General features: G+C 36.1%; 1 protein-coding gene across 1 annotated transcript in view; it reads right to left on the reverse strand.

The window, feature by feature from the left end:
• COL24A1 (collagen type XXIV alpha 1 chain) overlaps positions 1-18993 on the reverse strand; it is a 355376-nt gene that overhangs the window by 229139 nt on the left and 107244 nt on the right. The gene's annotated exons all lie outside the window — the stretch shown is intronic.

The following is an 18993-nucleotide window of genomic DNA, read 5'->3' on the forward strand; positions in this document are numbered from 1 at the left end:
AATGATAAAATTAATGTTATTTAACATAAGGCAACACGTAAATTATGAATTACTAGAGGGCGAAGTTATGCAAAGCCTAGTCTAGTGTTGGGCATACAGTACAGTCAATAAACATTTGATGGCCTAAATTGATGACCAAATTAAAAATGAATTGTTTGAATAATTATATTTTCAGTTTTGCAGTTTCAAAATTTTCCCTTTGCCTGAAAAAACAACTCCCCCCGACCCCAGCAAAAAACCCAACTAGCATAGATTCTAAATACAGGATTGAAAGTTTGCATATGCAAACAAGAAAGAATGCATCCAGAGGGAGAGAGGCTTTGTAAGGGGAGAATTTGGTTTGAGACATGGATCCAAACAACAATCATAAGATTTTATTCTTTAGCATTTGTGGAAGTACTGGCCATGTCAGTAACATGGTGAGTCCAAGTAGGAAAGTCATAATAAAAGATTAAAATGACCTTTTCTGAGTGAGAAGAATCCATCCAAAAGCTAATGCCAAAAAAAATATTTGAAAGGGTAAAAGTAATAAATTCGCTTTCCCAGTAAACTATAGAAACTAAACTTTAGCACGAGGCGGCATGCAACTGCAAATTAAAGAACTGTTCTGTCTTCTGAGAAAACCACAAACAGAAAATATGAACTTCTGAAAAAAATAAGTGTAAAATAAAGAATTCATCTAGGTATCTGGCTCCCTTTCATTCTCTTTTGCTGTTTTAGATCTAAAAATCCATCAAAAACAGATTTTTTTCATTATGATACTATTGAAATCTTTGCAAATGCTTACTGCTAGTATTCATATATTTTCCCTTTTGTAGTTCTACATATTTGAGCAGTAACATAGGAGATTTGAATTCCATAGGGATGGCACCCTAAAAACTCAGCAAAGAAAATACATAAACAACAAAGAAAAGAAAATTCCACATGACACGACATAACTCTGTTCTAAATAGGACTTTGTTTAAATAGTATCACAGTATGTTTGAAGTCATTCTTAAAAGAACCTACAAAGTCAGCTGCAAAGTTCATTTTTATTCTACTGAAATCCACAAAAAATTATATTAAACTTATAATTCAAAAATAAACTACTTTGACCATTATTTGATACTTAGGTTTGGATAACCTATAGTGGCAAAAAAGCAGATCAGTAGTACACTCGGGAAAGGAGGGGCATGAGGAATAGAAAGGAAGGATAACAAAGGGGAACAAAGAAATTTGAGAGTTTTGATGGATGTGTTCACTATCATGATTTTGGTAATGGTTTCATAAGTTATATAAATATGTCAAACATTATCAAATTGTACAGTTGAAATATATGCAGTTTGTTTTATGTCAATTATGCCTGAATAAAACTGTAAAACAAAAAGGTAATTGGTACTGAGTCTTTTAGATAATCACTTGCTTTTTGGTACGCAACCACTGAAGATCTTTAGAGAACTTGTCCCTGGATAAAAATCAGTGAAGCTCAGGTTTCAAACTGTTTTGGAGATAACAGCATGACTATGATTTGATACTTATCTTTGGATAAGTATTATTTTAGGTAGTTAATGTCTATATATTTGACTCATTTAGAATTCTTATGAGTGTCTTAAATAAAGAATTGAACATGTAGATACTATGTGTCAGGCATTGTTGTGGCACTGAACAGACACTGGAGAAAAAAACTGCCTGGTTTCATCGTATATTCTAGAGACTCTTTATCTCAAAGACTCTCCCCCTTTCAGTGTGTGTATGTTTGTGATACGGAGTGGGAAATTAGGTGATTAAAAAAGCTGATTTATACCGCTATGAAGAACTGGCATGTACCAATTATCTACTTTTGTTCAAAATGCACAGCTATGTGCCTGGGCTGATCTATGTTGTTCACCATTCTCTCTTTTCCCAGATGAAATGAATATTGTGGCTATCTTGTTTTCTTTCCAAAATCACATACTGGTTAGTTGAAATGTAGACCTGTATTCAGGCCTCACTGAGAAGAACATACCTTACCCCACAAACATGATCTTGGAGCTGTAGGCAATAACTGACCAATATGGTGAATCTTCCTTTGGACAAGGGAGTGTATTTTCAGCTGTGTGGGTGGCTGCTCTATGTTAGGAAGAGGTTTTTGGTTTTTTTGTTTTTTGAGGAAGATTAGCCCTGAGCTAACATCCACCACCAATCCTCCTCTGTTTGCTGAGGAAGATTGGCCCTGAGCTAACATCTCTGCCCATCTTCCTCTACTTTATATGTGGGATGCCTGCCATAGCATGGCTTGATAAGTGGTGCATAGGTCCATGCCTGGGGTATGAACCAGCAAACCCCAGGCCACCGAAGCAGAGTGCATGAACTTAACTGCTACACCACCAGGCCAGGCCCAGAAAAAGGTATTTTTAAAACTATATAAGTGGGAAGAAGGGTATATGCAGATATTGGGCACCAAAGATGTGAAATATAGAGGGCATTATTTTTAAATCTGCTCACCATCTCCTTGGGGAACCACTCTTCCCCAATTTGAAGTTCCATGTGCTTCTGCCCCTATCCTAGTTTCTAGGGAGTAGGTAAATGACCCAAATCTTGCCACTTACGGGATTCCAGTTACATGGCTCATGCGACTGATTTAAAGATGATCATGTAATCCAAGTCAGAAAGGCTGGAGTCCATCTTAGAATTCTTGCTGGAGCTATAAGGAAAGAAGAACGCTCTCTTTTTGCTAAGATTGCTAACTCAAGGGCAATATAAGCCTAGAGTTGCCAAAGGCTACCTTTTCCACAATGTGCTCCTGTGAATGAAGCCAACAAAGATAAGTAAGGCTAAGAGATGGAGAGTGTCTTGATTGTATTTGTTGAGCTCCTGTATCTAGCCAAACCTCTAGGCACATGCACTGAATGTCCTGATTACGTTAGCCAATCCTGATTTTGGCTTAAAGTTGTTTGTGTTAGGTTTCTGTCACTTTTAATGGAAAGAGACCTGACTAAAACACTGAACTACTTGCAGTTCTTTAAATACACCTTGTTCCTTCATATATCCGTGCTTGAATGTCCTTGCCCTCTGTTTCCATTTGATAAATCCTTACTATTTCTTCAAGTCTTTGCTCAAGCAACCATGCTTTTGGAAGTCTTCCTTAGACTCCCTGCCCAAGGTTCCTTCATCATACAATTTATTACCAACTCAAATGTAACTGATCTGGGAAGGCTTTCATTGATTCCCTTAGTCAGAATCAGTAGCTTGTTCCTTTATATTCCTACAGAACTCTGTTAATATGGCTAATTTAGTACCAATCACGCTATACTGTAAATAAGGATATGTTTCTTTATTCCAAAGAAATGTGAGCTCAAGGAGGAAAAAGAGTATAACCTATCTTTATACCTCCAATATTGAACTTAACATGCTGTTGGGAGATAATTCTCTGTGGTCCCTTACATTTCTGCACATCATACAAATGAGATACTATCCATTGTTCCAGTTTATCTTTTCAGGAATTTTGTATAGCAAAGATAGAGACAGTGTCTCCCTCTGTCGCAAAAGGTAGGAATGTGTACTGTCTATATAATTGTGTATCTCTTTCTGGAACACATTTTTTCATAACTGCCTAATATAAAAGACTCTGTTTCCCTAAGCTCAAAGTTCCTCTTAGGTAATGCAACCAACTGCATATACAAGTGTCATCTAGCTCTCTTCACATCACCCTAAGAGAACTGAGGCTCAGCGAAACAGTGTAAAAATGTTGATACTCCGGAAACTGCTATTAGTGAGAGTAATAAATTGTCCTTTGTCTCTGTCCCAGCAATCTTGTGTCTTCTACCAGAATCCGTGAAACTGTCAGGCTGACTTGTTGGCTTGCAAATAAAATAAAATATCAGATCCTTCACAGTCCCTGACAGTTCTGGTGATTACAATGAGATATTGACAGACATAGCTTTCTGGAAGAGGAAGTATGAGGGCCTCACCAGATGATTAACAGGATTTGAGGAAAGTCCAGGGGAATAGGCAGTAAACATATTGACCAAATTCTATAGTTAACCAGGCAATAAATGGTCTCCCATTTATTGTTTATTAAGAGGAGGAATTGGGGGAGATGGCTGTAGGTCAAGTACTAGGAACCAGAAATATCTTCAAAGACAATTGCCTTAGTCGTTGCTAACTCTCCTCTGGGTGGAAAGATTTCCTCATCAGTCTACTTGAGCAACTTCAGGTCCACATCACTATAACCATAGTACTAAGTATTATTAGTAATAGTAACTAATAGTACTAAAATTCATCCTGGGTAGGCAGAAGATTCTGTCCCCTTTCATACAACAGTTGTAGAGACTCCCACCAACACTGAGCATGAAAGGATAGAAATTTGTTACCACTGTGGGCAGAAACCAGGCAAATCAATAAAACTTTGGCTGATTCACTTGGGAGATGAGGGGGCAGGTTCCATATCTTTTCACAATACAAGAATTGTGATATTAGGCCAGGCTACACAACTACTGAATACTCTGCCACTGACATAGCTTGGAATCAAAGGTCTTATGCAATTTGGCACCAACCTAATTTCACTATCTGTCACTTTATAGCAACAGAAGGAATCTGCATCAGCTAGCCAGTTTTATTCACTTTTCTGTAAATCCACCATACATAGTATCTAGATGCCTAGGCTCTGCTCATGTTATTTACCCTGCCTGGAAGGCCCTTCCCTTTTCCTGCCATTTACTAACCAACAATCTAATTCAAGATCCATCTTTTCCATGAACTCTTTCCTAATCCTTCTATCTCATAGTTAATCTTTCTCTACTAACACCGACTATAATAACTACTCATTTAATTCTTATGTGATGCCTTTACCATTATCTAACAGTAGACGCATATATCTTGTTTGTCCAAATTAGATGATAAATTTCCCCAAATTGTGGATAATATATTATTATATATTGTTTACGAGGCACAGCTTTGAACACAGTAGGAACTCAAGAAATAATCTTCTATTGACTGATTTAATCATGTTTTCTTTCAGCACCGCTTTTTGAGTAACGACTAAAAACATCAAATTACTCAACCAAACCCAAGTGACAAAAGATAATAAAGAAGTAATTGGTTCAAGTGAAGGGAATCCCTCAGCACTAAGATCTACTCAACTAACACAGCTGGCCACAGGCTGGCTTACTCCAGTTAAGTCCACTAAGGTGCTAAAATGGACATTTAGAACCATGCCTTTGCTTGATTGAACAGATTCTCCAAATGAACTTCAGTCTTTGCCTCTAATGAACACCACTCTGGCCGAAAAAGAGAACCCACTGCTTGGCCACTTCTGGTATCTCTGTGATTAGTGGTCTCAGCTCATCTTTGTAGTAAACAACTTGCCCCATTTACCAAGAATATCATCCAAAATTCACCTATCCGGCAAATCTCTGTAGCCCACGGAAGTTAACAGCTGAATCAACAAGCATTCTAACTATCCTGCTACCACATTTGAAGGTTGTTTGATGTCAGAACTGTGAGGAAGCATGGGGTTACTGCTCAAAACTGATACTATAATGCTTAAAAAATAGAAAAGATTTCCATACAGCATTTTCCATATGTTTTTATTAAAAGAAGACAAAAACCGGTATGGAAAAAAATTTTTAATATTATGTTTTAAAGCACGTGATGTTTTATCTTGGGACACCTCTAAATATTTACAATTCTGTGAACACATATGCACAGATATAGTCAGTTCTCTGTTACAGCAATTTAATAACTGACCTAGAATAAGTAAAACATTAAGAAGCAAGAAAAAAAGCTTTGAAGTGCTTTGAAGTGACATTTGTTTGGATGGTCTTTAATGATGAACAGTTCTCTTCAATAAAAATGGCAAATAACTTAGCATTTACAGGAAAAACTTTAGAGTGCTTTGCCTTCACCAACTCTTACGAAGATCTGAGCTTCTGAACAAGAAGGCACCAGCAAGAAATGTTGGCCAGTCTTGTCCTACCTTGTTGGTAGTATAGATGACCACTTGTACAGTATGATTACTTTGAAGAGTATCAAAGTTGCTAATTATCCACAAATTTTTCCCTGCTTACTAAATGACACCCAAAATTCTACAATTCAAGATTCATTGCATTAGTTTCAGGTTTCTGTTTAACGTTAAAAAGTAAATATCCTTGAAAGGGGATTATATTGCAGTCAACCGTTTTCTGCTCGGAGTGAAATATATTTATCAGGTCTTTCTCTAAAAACAGGCTTGACGGGAAGGGTAAATTACGGAGGAAAAAAAGAGACACTTTGCTTGAGAGGGACAAGAACTCATGTCCACGAGGGAAAGAATACAGAAGGGTGAGACCAGGGGCCTCAGGACATAAATTCTTTGGCTACTTTACAATTTTCTCTGAGGACTACTCTGATTGCAGACTTTTAAAGAATAATCTACTCTTTAATTTTTTATTTTATCAAATTTAAACAATCTTGATGTCTGGGAAAAATACAAATAGAGACAGTGGAGTATTTGACATAGTCTGAATTGAATATTGATTTCTTGAATATAAACTCCTTGAAGTCAGGACCTAATCTAATTCACCTCACCATTTTTTTAGTGATTAAAATATAATGGATGTCTCAGAAATATCTGTTGAAAATGAACAATTAGAACTGGGTTGTCTAAAGAGGAGACTAAAAGGTAGGGATACTCCTATAGTTAGACGGACCTTTGAGCTCTGAGGATCAGCCAATCACTCACATCTACATGACTGCCAATCATATTGTATGTGGAGAGAATGTCAGAAATTAGTGCTACCACTAAAGACCTAAAATATGTATGGGTGTTGGTCTCTATCAGAACATTGTTTAATTCACCAGACTGGCCCCTACAGAAATCAGGGGGACTCTGGAGGACTGTAGACTACCATAGGCCCAAGTGTAGCTGCTGTGTCAGATGTAGTAGTATTATTAAAGCAGATTACTAAGGCTTCCCACACATGGTGTGTAGTAACTGATTTGGAAAATACACTCTTTTACTTTATAATTAAAAAAGAGAATCAAAATAGTTTGCATTCATGATAATTGGACAACATCAATTTTAATATTGCTATGTTCTTCTTCTGCTTCTGTCATAACACTACAGTCTGAAGAGATGTGGACCTTCAAGACATGCCATAGAACATTACTCCAATCCATTATATATATGACATCATGCTGATTGAATAGGATGAGAAAGAGGTGGCTGTAAAATGGAGGACTTGGTAAGATACACGTGCTCCAGATGGTGAGATATAAACCCTAGAAAGATTCAGGGGCTGACCACTTCTCTGAAGATGTTAGGATCCCAGTTATCAGGGGTATACTAGAATATATCCCTTCTAAGGCAAAAGCAGGTTTAGAGTCTTATATACTCCACTACAAAGAAGAAAAGACAGTGCTTGGTAGGCCTTTTAGGGTCCTGGGAACAAAACATGCCACATCTAAGAATACTGCTTTAGTCCATATACCAAGTGACACTGAAGGCTGTCAGCTTTGATTGGAGCCCAGAAAAGGAAAGGGTAGCACCATTAGTCCAGGCCATGGTACAATCAGCCCTGCCACTTAATCCAGAAGACTCTGTTGTACTGGAGGTGTCAGGGTGGGAAAACATTCAGTACAGAGCTTATGGAAAGCTATGGGGAGAGAATCAAATACTGTCCCCAGGATTCTGGAGTAATGCCATGCCATCAGCAGTAAAAATTATACACACTTTGAGAAACAGCTCTTTGTGTTACTAGACCCTGGTAGAGGCAGAATGCTTGATCATGGGACATTAAGTGACTACGCATTTGGAACTTCCTATAATGTTGCAGATCCTGTTGGAGCCACCAAGTCATAAATTCAGATGGCCCAAGTCCATTATAAGGTGGAAATGCTATATCCAGAATTGAGCCCAAACAGGACCGGGGGCACAAGCAGCACAAATAGGTAGCCCAGACCTCCATGTCACCCTTCACTGTTGTACAGCTGCACCAGCTCTACTCTCCTGGCCTTTACCTGAGGGTATATGGGTCAGGACGGGGAGGCAGGTCCCATATGATCAGTTGGAAGAGGAGGAAAAGATTGAGCTTGGTTTATAGATGAGTCAGGTTGGTAAGTGGGTGCTGGTTGACAATGGACAGCAACTGAATAACAGTCACACTCACAGGTACCCTGAATAACAGTGGAGAGAAAAAAAATCTTCCTAAAGGGTAGATCTCTGAGCAGTGCACCAGATAATCCCCTTTGTGTGGGAAGAGAAGTGACCTGAAGTAAGAATGTATAGGTTACTGGACAGTAATCAACGGTGTGGCCATCTGGTTGGGGGTCTGGAAGGAAAAGAAATATAAGAGAGACAAGGAAATCTGAGATAGAGTCATATGTATGGCCATGTGGGATTCAGCACAAAGTGTGAAGAATTTGTATCACACACTCACTCCCACCAGAAAGCATATACCATGGAAGAGGCACTAAAAACTAAAGTAGATAAAATGACTCAGCCAGTTGCCATTAGCCAGCCCTCATCATTGACAATTCTGGACAGGCAGGGATAGCACATGAATAGAGTGGACACGATGGCAGACACAGAAGCTATGTATGGGCCCAAAAGCATGCACTTCCACTTGCCAAGGCTGATTTAGCTACCACTGCCTCTGAAAGTCCAATTTGCCATCAATGGAGACCAACAGAGTCCCAAATAGGACACCATTCCTTGAGGAGACCAACCAGCCACTTGGTGGCAAATTTTTTACACTGAGCCACTTCCAATCTGGAAGCCTCAGCAATTCATCTTCACAGATATAGATACATATTTTAGTTAACAGCTTGCCTTTCCTTCCTTTAAAGCTTCAACTAGCATCATTAACTAGGGAATTACAGAATGCCTGATTCACAGGCACGGAACCCCACAGAGCATAGCATCTGAAAAGGAGATCTTCTCTACATCAAAGGAGGTGCAAGAGAGGGCCCATGATACGATTCACTGGTCTTAACCCATCTTGTACCATCTAGAGGTAGCTAGCCTCACAGAACATTGGAACTGTCTACCAAAGTTATAACTAAAGCATCATCTTTGAGGAAACAATATGAAAGGATCAAGTATCACCATTTGGGATCCAGCATTTTTGTTAAATCACAGATCTCTATATGGTGCTTTGTCCCTAATATGAAGGATATATGAGTCTGGGAACCAATGAGTAGAAGCAAGTGTGGTCCTATTTTACCATGGCTCCCAATGACACACTGTATTTTGTGCTTCCTGTCCCCACAACCTTGTACCCTTCAGGGTTGGAGATCCTATTATCTAAAGGGGCTCTCTTTTGACAGAAGACACAATAAAGTTCCCATTAAACTAAAACTTATGGCTGCCACCAGGGCACTTTGGACATTTTTATGATGATATATGAGCAAACAAAAAGAGGAGTCACCATACTGGCATAGTTAATTGACCCTGAAAAGCAAAGGAGGCAGACTGCTTTACACAAAGAGGACAGAGAGGAATACACATGGAACTCAGGTGATATAGTGAGAACCTCCTGGAACTCCTATCAAAAGTTCGTGCTCTTCGGTTATAAAAGTTTAGGTTATAGCACCGGATAAGCCACCAAGACCTAGTGAGGTGAAGCTGAGGTTGAGGAAATTTAAAATGGATAACAAAGGAGAGAAAAAGGAGTATCAGCGTGGCCCCAAGAGCAACTGGATCAACAGGGGCCATAGTTCACCTTAGTAACATAGACAGATCTATTAGACTGAAAAGGAGTGAAGATAGAGAAAAACCTAAAGGACATAAGCAATAAGGAAGAGCAAGCTGCTATATACTAAACTTTACATCTGATGATAAAAATACACCTCTTGTCAAGTGCATATTAAACATTCACAAAAAGTCATCATATATTAAGTCACAATGAAAAGATCAGTAAGTTCCACACAACAGAACAACAGTCTCTGTTACCAAGGCAATAAAATCACTAATTACTAACAAAATCAAAACCAACAGTCTCTCCCACTTGGAAATTTTAAAATTCTTTTTTAAATAACTCTTGGGTGAAAAAGGAAATACAAAGTGAAATTACAAAATATTGACAAGATAATGTCAATAAAAATACTCCATACCAGAATCTATGGGATACATTTTAAGCAGTCATCAGAGGGAAAGTCATAGCCCTTAAGAGTTTAGGAACAAAAATAAAAGAATGAAATAAATAAAAATAAATTCCCAATTTGAAAAGAACAACATAAACCAAAAGCATTTCAAAGAGATAATAAAGATAAAAGGAGAAACTACATATGTAAATAAAGAAAAACAGAAGATTTAAAAAATAAAAATTTCAGGATTTTTTTTTGAGAAAAATAAACTAGACAAACTGAATCAAGCTGAATCAAGCAAAAAAAGGAAAAAGCATGAATACAAAAAAAATTTTAATTGGTACATGGGAAATAACCATTAAAACAAAAAATTTAAAAATCATAAGGGACTATTTTGCAGATTTACATGGAAGTAAATTTGAAAACATAGATGAAACAGATAATTTCTTAGGGAAATAACAATTTAACAAAACTAATCCCATTAGAGATAGAAAGCTTAAACTGGCTAATTTCCACAGAAGCAATAGAGAGTGTTATCAAGGAATGACCCTATAAAAAAACATTCACAGATAAGATAGTACCGATGTTCCGTAAATTATTTCAGAGCACTAAAAATGTAGACTTCCTAATTATCTTGATGAAATAAATACAGCACTAATATCTAAACCTGATAAAGAAGTACAGAAAAAAGAATATTATGGAACAATATCACTTATAAATACTGATGCAGAAGTACTAATAAATATTAGTAGAATTAGCATTATATTAGGAAAATAATACACCATGATAAAGTAAAATTTTTTCAAGAATGCAATAGAAAAAAGTCATTATATAGAAATGTCAATATATAGAAATTATATAGAAATAGTCATCATATAGAAAATAATCAAAAATCCATTAGTATAATATACCACATAAATAGATCTAAAATATATATATAATCATCTCCATAGATGTTGAAAAAATAATAAACATTTAACAAAATATATATATTTGACAAATTATAAAAACTATTTCTGATTTAAAAACTCAGGAAATGGAATTGATGAATATTTCTTAAAATGATAAAATATATGTATGTTTTAGTTATAATTCCAGCATTCTACATGAGGAATCACTGTCATATTTCCACTAAGATCAGGAACAAGGCAAGAATGCACACTGCTTCCAACTCTTCAACACTGCACTAATGTCATTAGACATGAGAATTGAATTCGAGGTAGGAGAACTGAGAGAGAAGAGCTAAAATGACCTCTGTTTGAAAATTACGTAAGAGTATGCCTGGAAAACTTTAGAAAATCAATGGTAAAACTAACTCAAAAATAAGAAACCATTAAGGTAGTAGGATGTAAAATTAACATTCAGAAATCAATAATCTTCATACACATACAGAAACCTGTTATAGAATATAATGGTAGTGAAAATCCCATTTACAATAGGAACAAAAAGGATAAAATACTTAGGAATAAACTTAACAGGAAATGTACAAAAACCTGGATGACAAAAACTTTAAAACATTTCTGAAAAACACAAAAGCAGACCTGAACAAACAAAAGACATCCACTGTTCTTGGAAAGGATGACTCAACATCATAAAGATGTCACTGCTCCCTAAATTAATTTATAAGAGTAAGTCAAATCCAATGAAAATAATATATTTTAGTGATGCTAGATAGATTGATGCTAAAGTTTATGTGGAAAAATGAGTATGCAAGTATAGCCAGGAAACCACCGAAAAAGAAAAGCTAAAAGGACGTACAGCCTTTCCAGATGTTAAAATATAGCATAAAGTACTATTACTCTAAGGTACCAAAGAACCATAACAAATAAAGTTTTTAAGTACCAAAACTTTAGTTGTTTTGAATACTACAGTTTTGTAATATAGCTTGAAATCAGTAAGTGTGATGCCTCTAGCTTTGTTCTTCTTTCTCCGGATTGCTTTTGCTATAGATCAGAGAAACAGAACAGAAAGCTTGGACATAAACCCATGCATATACAGTCAACTAATTTTTGAGAAGGGTGCCAAGAACATACAATGGAGAAAAGATAGTCTCTTCAATAATTGGTTTTGGGAAAACTGGATGTCCACATGCAAAAGAATGAAACTTGACCCCTAGCTTACTCCACTCACAAAAATTAACTCAAAATGGATCAAAGACTTAAATATTAACACCTGAAACCATTAAAATCCTAGAAGAAAACATAAGAAAAAAGATCCTTGAGATTGGCCTTGGCCATGATTTCTCAGATAGGACACTAAAAGCAAAGGCAACAACAGCTAAAATAACCAAGTGGGACTACATCAAACTAAAGAGCTTCTGCATAGCAAAAGAAACAATCAATAAACTGAAAAAGCAACCTACAGAATGGGATAAAATATGCACAAACCGTATATTTGATAAGGTGTTAATGTCAAAAATACAAAAGAACTCATATAACTCAATAGCAAAAAAACAACCTGATTAAAAAATGGGCATGGGATCTGAATAGACATTTTTCCAAAGAAGACAGACAGATGGCCAGCAGGTACATGAAAAGGTGCTCAACATCACTAATCATCAGGGAAATGCAAATCAAAACCACAATGAGATATCACCTCACATGTTAGAATGCCTATTATCAAAAAGGCAAGAGGGGCCCAGCTCCATGGCTGAGTGGTTAAGTTTGTGCACTCTGCTTCAGCGGCCCAGCATTTCACTGGTTCGGATCCTGGGTGCAGACATGGCACCGCTGATCAAGCCGTGCTGAGGTGGCATCCCACATAGCACAACCAGGAGGACCTAAAACTAGAATATACAACTATGTATTGGGGGGTTTTTGGGAGAAAAAGAAGAAAAAAAGGAGAAGATTGGCAACAGATGTTAGCTCAGGTGCCAATCTTTTTTAAAATAATAAGACAAATAAGTGTTGGTAAAGATGTGGAGAAAAGAGAACGCTTGTGCACTACTGGTAGGAATGTAAATTGGTGCAGCCACTGTGGAAAACAGTATGAAGGTTCTTCAAAAAATTAAAAACAGAACTACCATACAACCCAGCAATTCCCCTTCTCGGTATTTATCCAAAGAAAATGAAAACACTAACTCAAAAAGATATATGCACCCCAGTGTTCATTGCAGCATTATTTACAATAGCCAAGATATGGAAACAATCTAAATGTCCTTCGATGGATGAATGTATAAAGAAATGTGCTATGTAAATACAACAGAATATTATTCAGCCATAAAAAGGAAGGAAATGCTGCTTTTCACAACATGGATGAACCTGGAGGACATTATTCTAAGTGAAATAAGCCAGACAGAGAAAGCCAAATATTGTATGCTATCACATATATGTGGAATATATATATATACAAAACCCCAATTTCATAGAAACAGAGAAAAGAATGGTGGTTGTCAGGAGCTTTGGGGAGGGTGGAGGAGGAAATGGGGTGACGTAGGTCAAACGGTACAAACCTTTAGCTATAAAAATAATAAGTTCTGAGGATCTAATGTACAGGATGGTGACTACAGTTAAAAATATGGTATTATATACTTCAGTGTTGCTCAGAGTAGATCTTAAGCATTCTCGCCACAAAAAAATTTAAAAAGAGTTAATCACATGAGGTGATGGATGTGTTAATTATCTTGATCTTGGTAATCATTTCACAATGTATAGGTATATCAAATCATCATCGCATTGTACACTTCATACAATTGTATTTGTCAATTATTCCTAGTTATTCTTAAAGTTAAAAAAAATACCAAAAAGCTTTTATCATTAAAACAACATATTTGTGCAGGAAAAAACAGCCATTCAAGTAGAATAAAAAACGAAGTCCAGACATAAACCCAAGAACCATGGAAATTTAGCATATGATAGAGATGGTGTTTTAAAATCACTGAAGCAGGGGCTGGCCCCGTGGCTGAGTGGTTAAGTTCGTGAGCTCCGCTGCAGGTGGCCCAGTGTTTCGTTGGTTCGAATCCTGGGCGCGGACATGGCACTGCTCATCAAACCACGCTGAGGCAGCGTCCCACATGCCACAACTAGAAGGACCCACAACGAAGAATATACAACTATGTACCGGGGGGCCTTGGGGAGAAAAAGGAAAAAAACAAAACCTTTAAAAAAAAAAAATCACTGAAGCAAAGACAAATTGCTCAACACACGCTTCTGGGACAATTGATAAGCCATTTGGAAAAAGATAAAATTAAATATATATCACTATATTGACAATAAAAAAAACTCCTCATGTTTCACCTAAATGTAAAAAAATGAAATTAGTCAAGTATTAGAAGAAAACATGGGTGGTTCCTTTATAACCTGGGCATAGGAAAAGGTTTTCTAAGAATGATTCAAAATCCAAATTCAATAAAAGATTGACAAATTTGGCTAAAAAAAATTTAAAACTTTTATATGTCAAAAAAAATACCAGAAACAAAGTCAAAAGACAAGTGACAAGTTGGGGAAAATACTTGCAGTATATATCACAGGTAAAGGACTAATTTCCCTAACATACAAACAATTTGTAAACATTTAGGGAAAAAAAGACTAAATATTCAACAGAAAAATGGGCAAAAGACATGAATAGACAATTCACAAGAAAACAATAAAAATAGCCCTTAAACATATGAAAAAGAAACATTCAGTTTCACTCACAATTAGAAAAATATCATAATTAGAGAAATTCTGATGGGAATGCAAATCAGAACAATCCTTTTGGAGAGGAATTTAGCAATAACTAACAAAACTAAATATACATTTTTCTTTTGACCCTGCAATCCCAATTCTAGGAATTTACGATGAAGCTATACCTTCAAGAAGATGAAAACACATAAGCACAAGCGTATCCATTGCAGCAGTGCTTGTATTGTAAAATGCTGGAAATAACCTAGATTCCCCCACACAGGAGAATGACTAAATAGACTATGATATAGCCACACAATGATGTTCTATGCAGCTACAAAACGGGACCAAGAAGAGCTCTACGAACTGCTATGCTATAATTTCCAGGATATATTTTTAAGTAAAAAAAAACAAAGTGCAAAAGAGTATCTAACCTTTTATGTAAGAAAAAAGTCTTGAAAAGAAAATATATGTAAATGTGCTTATTAACAAACAAAACACACACACACACATAACACACACACCAAGGATAAAACAAAAACTAGTGAAACAAGCCCAGGGGGTGAGTGGGAGCACTCTGAAAAAGAAAACAGAAATGGGGACAGACCAGAAAGGTTGGGAGGTAGTATATTTCTCTAAGTATAACTTTTTATATAGTTTTAGAACAACTTTTACATAGTTTAGAACAATTTTTGTAACTTTTCTGGAAGTCTGAAATTAGTTTTAAATATAAGGTTAAAAGATTAGTGTTTGCTTAACATAAGTACTTGTTTAATATTTCTTCATATGGTTTTAAAGAAAAAAATAGTCATTATTTTTCTATATCTTACAGTTATGCATGAATAAACTCGGCCTAACCATTGGTGTCTGTAAACCCAAGACCCCAACGTGGTAACAGTGGCAGCTACTGAAGAAGGCTTGGCAGCTGATCTTAGTCTTGTATAATTTAACCTAATTCCTCAGTGGAAACATAATTGTGAATAACAAATACAATTGTAAAATATTTCATGACTATAAAATATTTGCAAAATATTGCAATAGTTCACTGAGCTAACTCAGATAACTATTTTTTCTCTGTTAGACCGTGTTCCACAATGATGGTGGTGGTGGTGATAGCGGCCAACACATATTGAGTGCTTCATATTAACCAGACACTGAAGTGTTTCACATGTATTAATGCATGTAATAGTCACAACAACTTTATGAGGTTGGTACTATTAATATTTCCACTTTACAGATGAGGAAAGGTATAGAGAGCTTAAGTAATTTGCTCAAGGTACTCAGGCTAACTCCTCAATTCTCATTCAGAAGATATTAATCCCCAAAGTACGGTACTTTTCAGATATAAATTTAAACTTTTTCTCACCCAGTAAGTAACAAAAGCTATCACAGAAGTAGATATGTAGGTCTCATCGTTTTGACCCCTAATAGAATTACTCTTACTGAAACGTACTTTGGTTTTATGCTATCAATTTATATTGAAAGATGGAAGCCGCACAATACCATGAATTGCTGCCCTTCTTTTGAATAATTAATATGCTTTTATCCAAGAGAGAGATGCATATAACTGATCACGTTTCATTGTTTTGGCCAGTAGGAAGTTCAGACTCAAATTTGCAATCCAGTCCTAATAAAATGTACAGGACTTTGCGGCTATATTTTGGGGAAAAAGTCTTCCAATCTCAACTGAGTTCTTAACACAACTCAGAAATTATTTTATAACCCCCAGTCACTCCTCTGCTTACTCTTCACGAACTCCTCAAGAGCCCTCCTTATGCCGGCACATATTCCTCTCAGTCTTGGGATTTACTCTCCTACTTACAAAGAAAACGGAGTCTATCCTATTTGACCTCTTTCAACTTCTTTCTCCTTTCAAAACAAATCCCCACACCACTTATGCTATACGTAACATTTATTCTTGATTTTCCTTGCTTCTTAGAGAAATGCACTTAAGTCTGTAAATTTTCCTCTAAGTGTTGCTTTAGTCACAACACTCAAACTTTTCTAGTGATTTCTTCTTATTCATTTCTAAATATTTTCTAATTTCCATTGTGATTTTTTTCTTCTATCTAGACCATGAGTTACTTAGGAGTATGTTTTAAGTTACCAAAGTTTATTTTACTGCCCTCACATTGTCAATTTAAAACTTAATTGCACTGTAGACATAGAATGTAGGCCTCTGGGGATGAGTGCCCAGGTGTAGTATTTTCAGATCTTGTTTCATAAACCCTCCCTTAGTGATTTCATCTACTACAACTGCTTCCCCTAATACCTCTATGTGGATGACTATACAAATACATATCTCTAGTCCACTCTTTTCTTCTGAGTTTAGAGCCTACAGTTTTCTTTACCCTTATGGGACTAATTTCCTGTAGGTCCTAGAGGCACTTCAGCCCTGAAAAATTCAAAACCAAAGCATTATCTCCATCCACCATGAATATCTTCCTCCTCCTTCTCTTTTATTCTCTATTTTTAGAATGGTGATCCACATTTTATCCAACTGTTCAAGCAAGAAATATTAAAATTATCTTTTATTCCTCTTTCACACAAACTGAATGAATGATTCAAGTGCTGTGGATTATATTTCCTAATTATTTCTTAAAGCCGTCCTTTCCTCTCTATTGCCATAGGCCCTCATCGTTAATCCCCTGGGCTTGCATTATCCTCCGTACAGCCTTTAATTAGTCTTGTCATTTCTCCCTCCCTCCTTCTTGTCACCTTTCCCTCTCTCCTCTTTTACCTTTGTTCCAGCTACAACACATATGTCGAAAACATAAGTCTGATAATTCCATTCCCTTGCTTAAAAATCCTTGATCATTGTCTACAGGATAAAGCCTAAATTTAGCAAAACATAGAAGACTCTTTGAGAAAATTCATCCTCCGTGCAAGTATAAACTTTTCAGGCTTGATATACTATTAAACATACTATTTTAAATTCTTCGACCTGCAGTTCTTTTAAAAGCCTAATGTTGAGAACTTTGAGGATTTGAGGATTTGGATAAAAGCGTTGCCTCATATATGGTCGCCTACGTATTACCTTCTTAAGATCAAGAAGTTATAATTTTTGGATTAGGCCCCATTTCCCAAAACAACCTTGCACCACTTCTTGAGAGAGTGCAGGTTCCATTTCTAGCCCCATGAAAAAATTTAATATAGGTGAGGAGAAAGAATGGGCACAGGCTGACAAGGTTGAGACTCAGAAACTTGTATTAGTAGTGCAGGAATCAAAGATAATGAGACAGTGTTTTGAATGGTGATTGCAAACCATAAAACCTCAAAGACAACAGAGAAAAAAGAAAGATTTTGAAAGACCAAGTGAAAAAAACATGGCCTAAGCATCCTTTAACCTGGCTTTATGAAAAAGAAGCAAAAGATCCAAAATCATCCTGATGGCAAGGAGGTGAAACAGTCCTTTCCAGCATGCATACCATCTGTAACTACAGTTACAAGAGAACAACGCATGTTCATAATAATCTTTGAACATAATGAAAGATGAATTAGGGTCTGCATCTTCAGTATGAGAACAGGTAAATATGATTCATTCCAGAAAGGTTTTCATGAAAAATTGTTGAAAGAATGTAGGTTCATAAAAGAGATAAACTTATATTAACCTGTTAATTATATGTTAGGTTCATAAAAGAGATAAACTTATATTAACCTGTTAATTATATGTTAATTGTTTTAGTTACTCAAAACAGTTTCCTTCTTTCCATAATGAAGACACAACATATTGCAGCATTTTATATCCTATTACCTCCCTATTAATAAAACTAAGTACAATGTAGTTTTTTAGATTTTTGAACTATCAATATCCAATGTGTTTTTAAACTAGACAATAAGTAAGAACAGGTATTTGCTAAAGAAATCAGCCAACCCTGAAAGATAGCTGTGGAGTACAAAGAGATCTCACGGTTCACAGAGAGGGAGAAAGCGTCAGTACAGCACTATGCCCAGAAACTCTCGCCTAGTGACCTGACGACATGGAGACTGATTTGTTTATGCTGATTTATTTATTCTGAAGCCAAATTCATTTTCTCAGCTTTACTGCTATATCTACGACTCTGAATTAGACGTGTCTCTGTGTGCGTATGTGCATTTATATGTATATATTTGGGCTTACATTTCTGAACTAGAGTGAACTTCAGAAACTTTACCTCCATGTGATATACCTTTGACTCACAAAATTATTTTAAAAAACATGTCTCATCTCAGAAGTTTATGTACTATGTGGTCTTGTAGGAAAAAAAAAGCCACTCTACATCAAGCAATAAGCTAAAGTTTCAAAGAATATACAAGCAAATTTGATATATGTAACACAGATTTAATTGCATTTTATTCTAGAATATGAAATCAAAATGATATTTGCATA

The sequence above is a fragment of the Equus asinus genome, chromosome 16, assembly GCF_041296235.1.
Source record: "Equus asinus isolate D_3611 breed Donkey chromosome 16, EquAss-T2T_v2, whole genome shotgun sequence".
Lineage (NCBI taxonomy): Eukaryota > Metazoa > Chordata > Mammalia > Perissodactyla > Equidae > Equus > Equus asinus.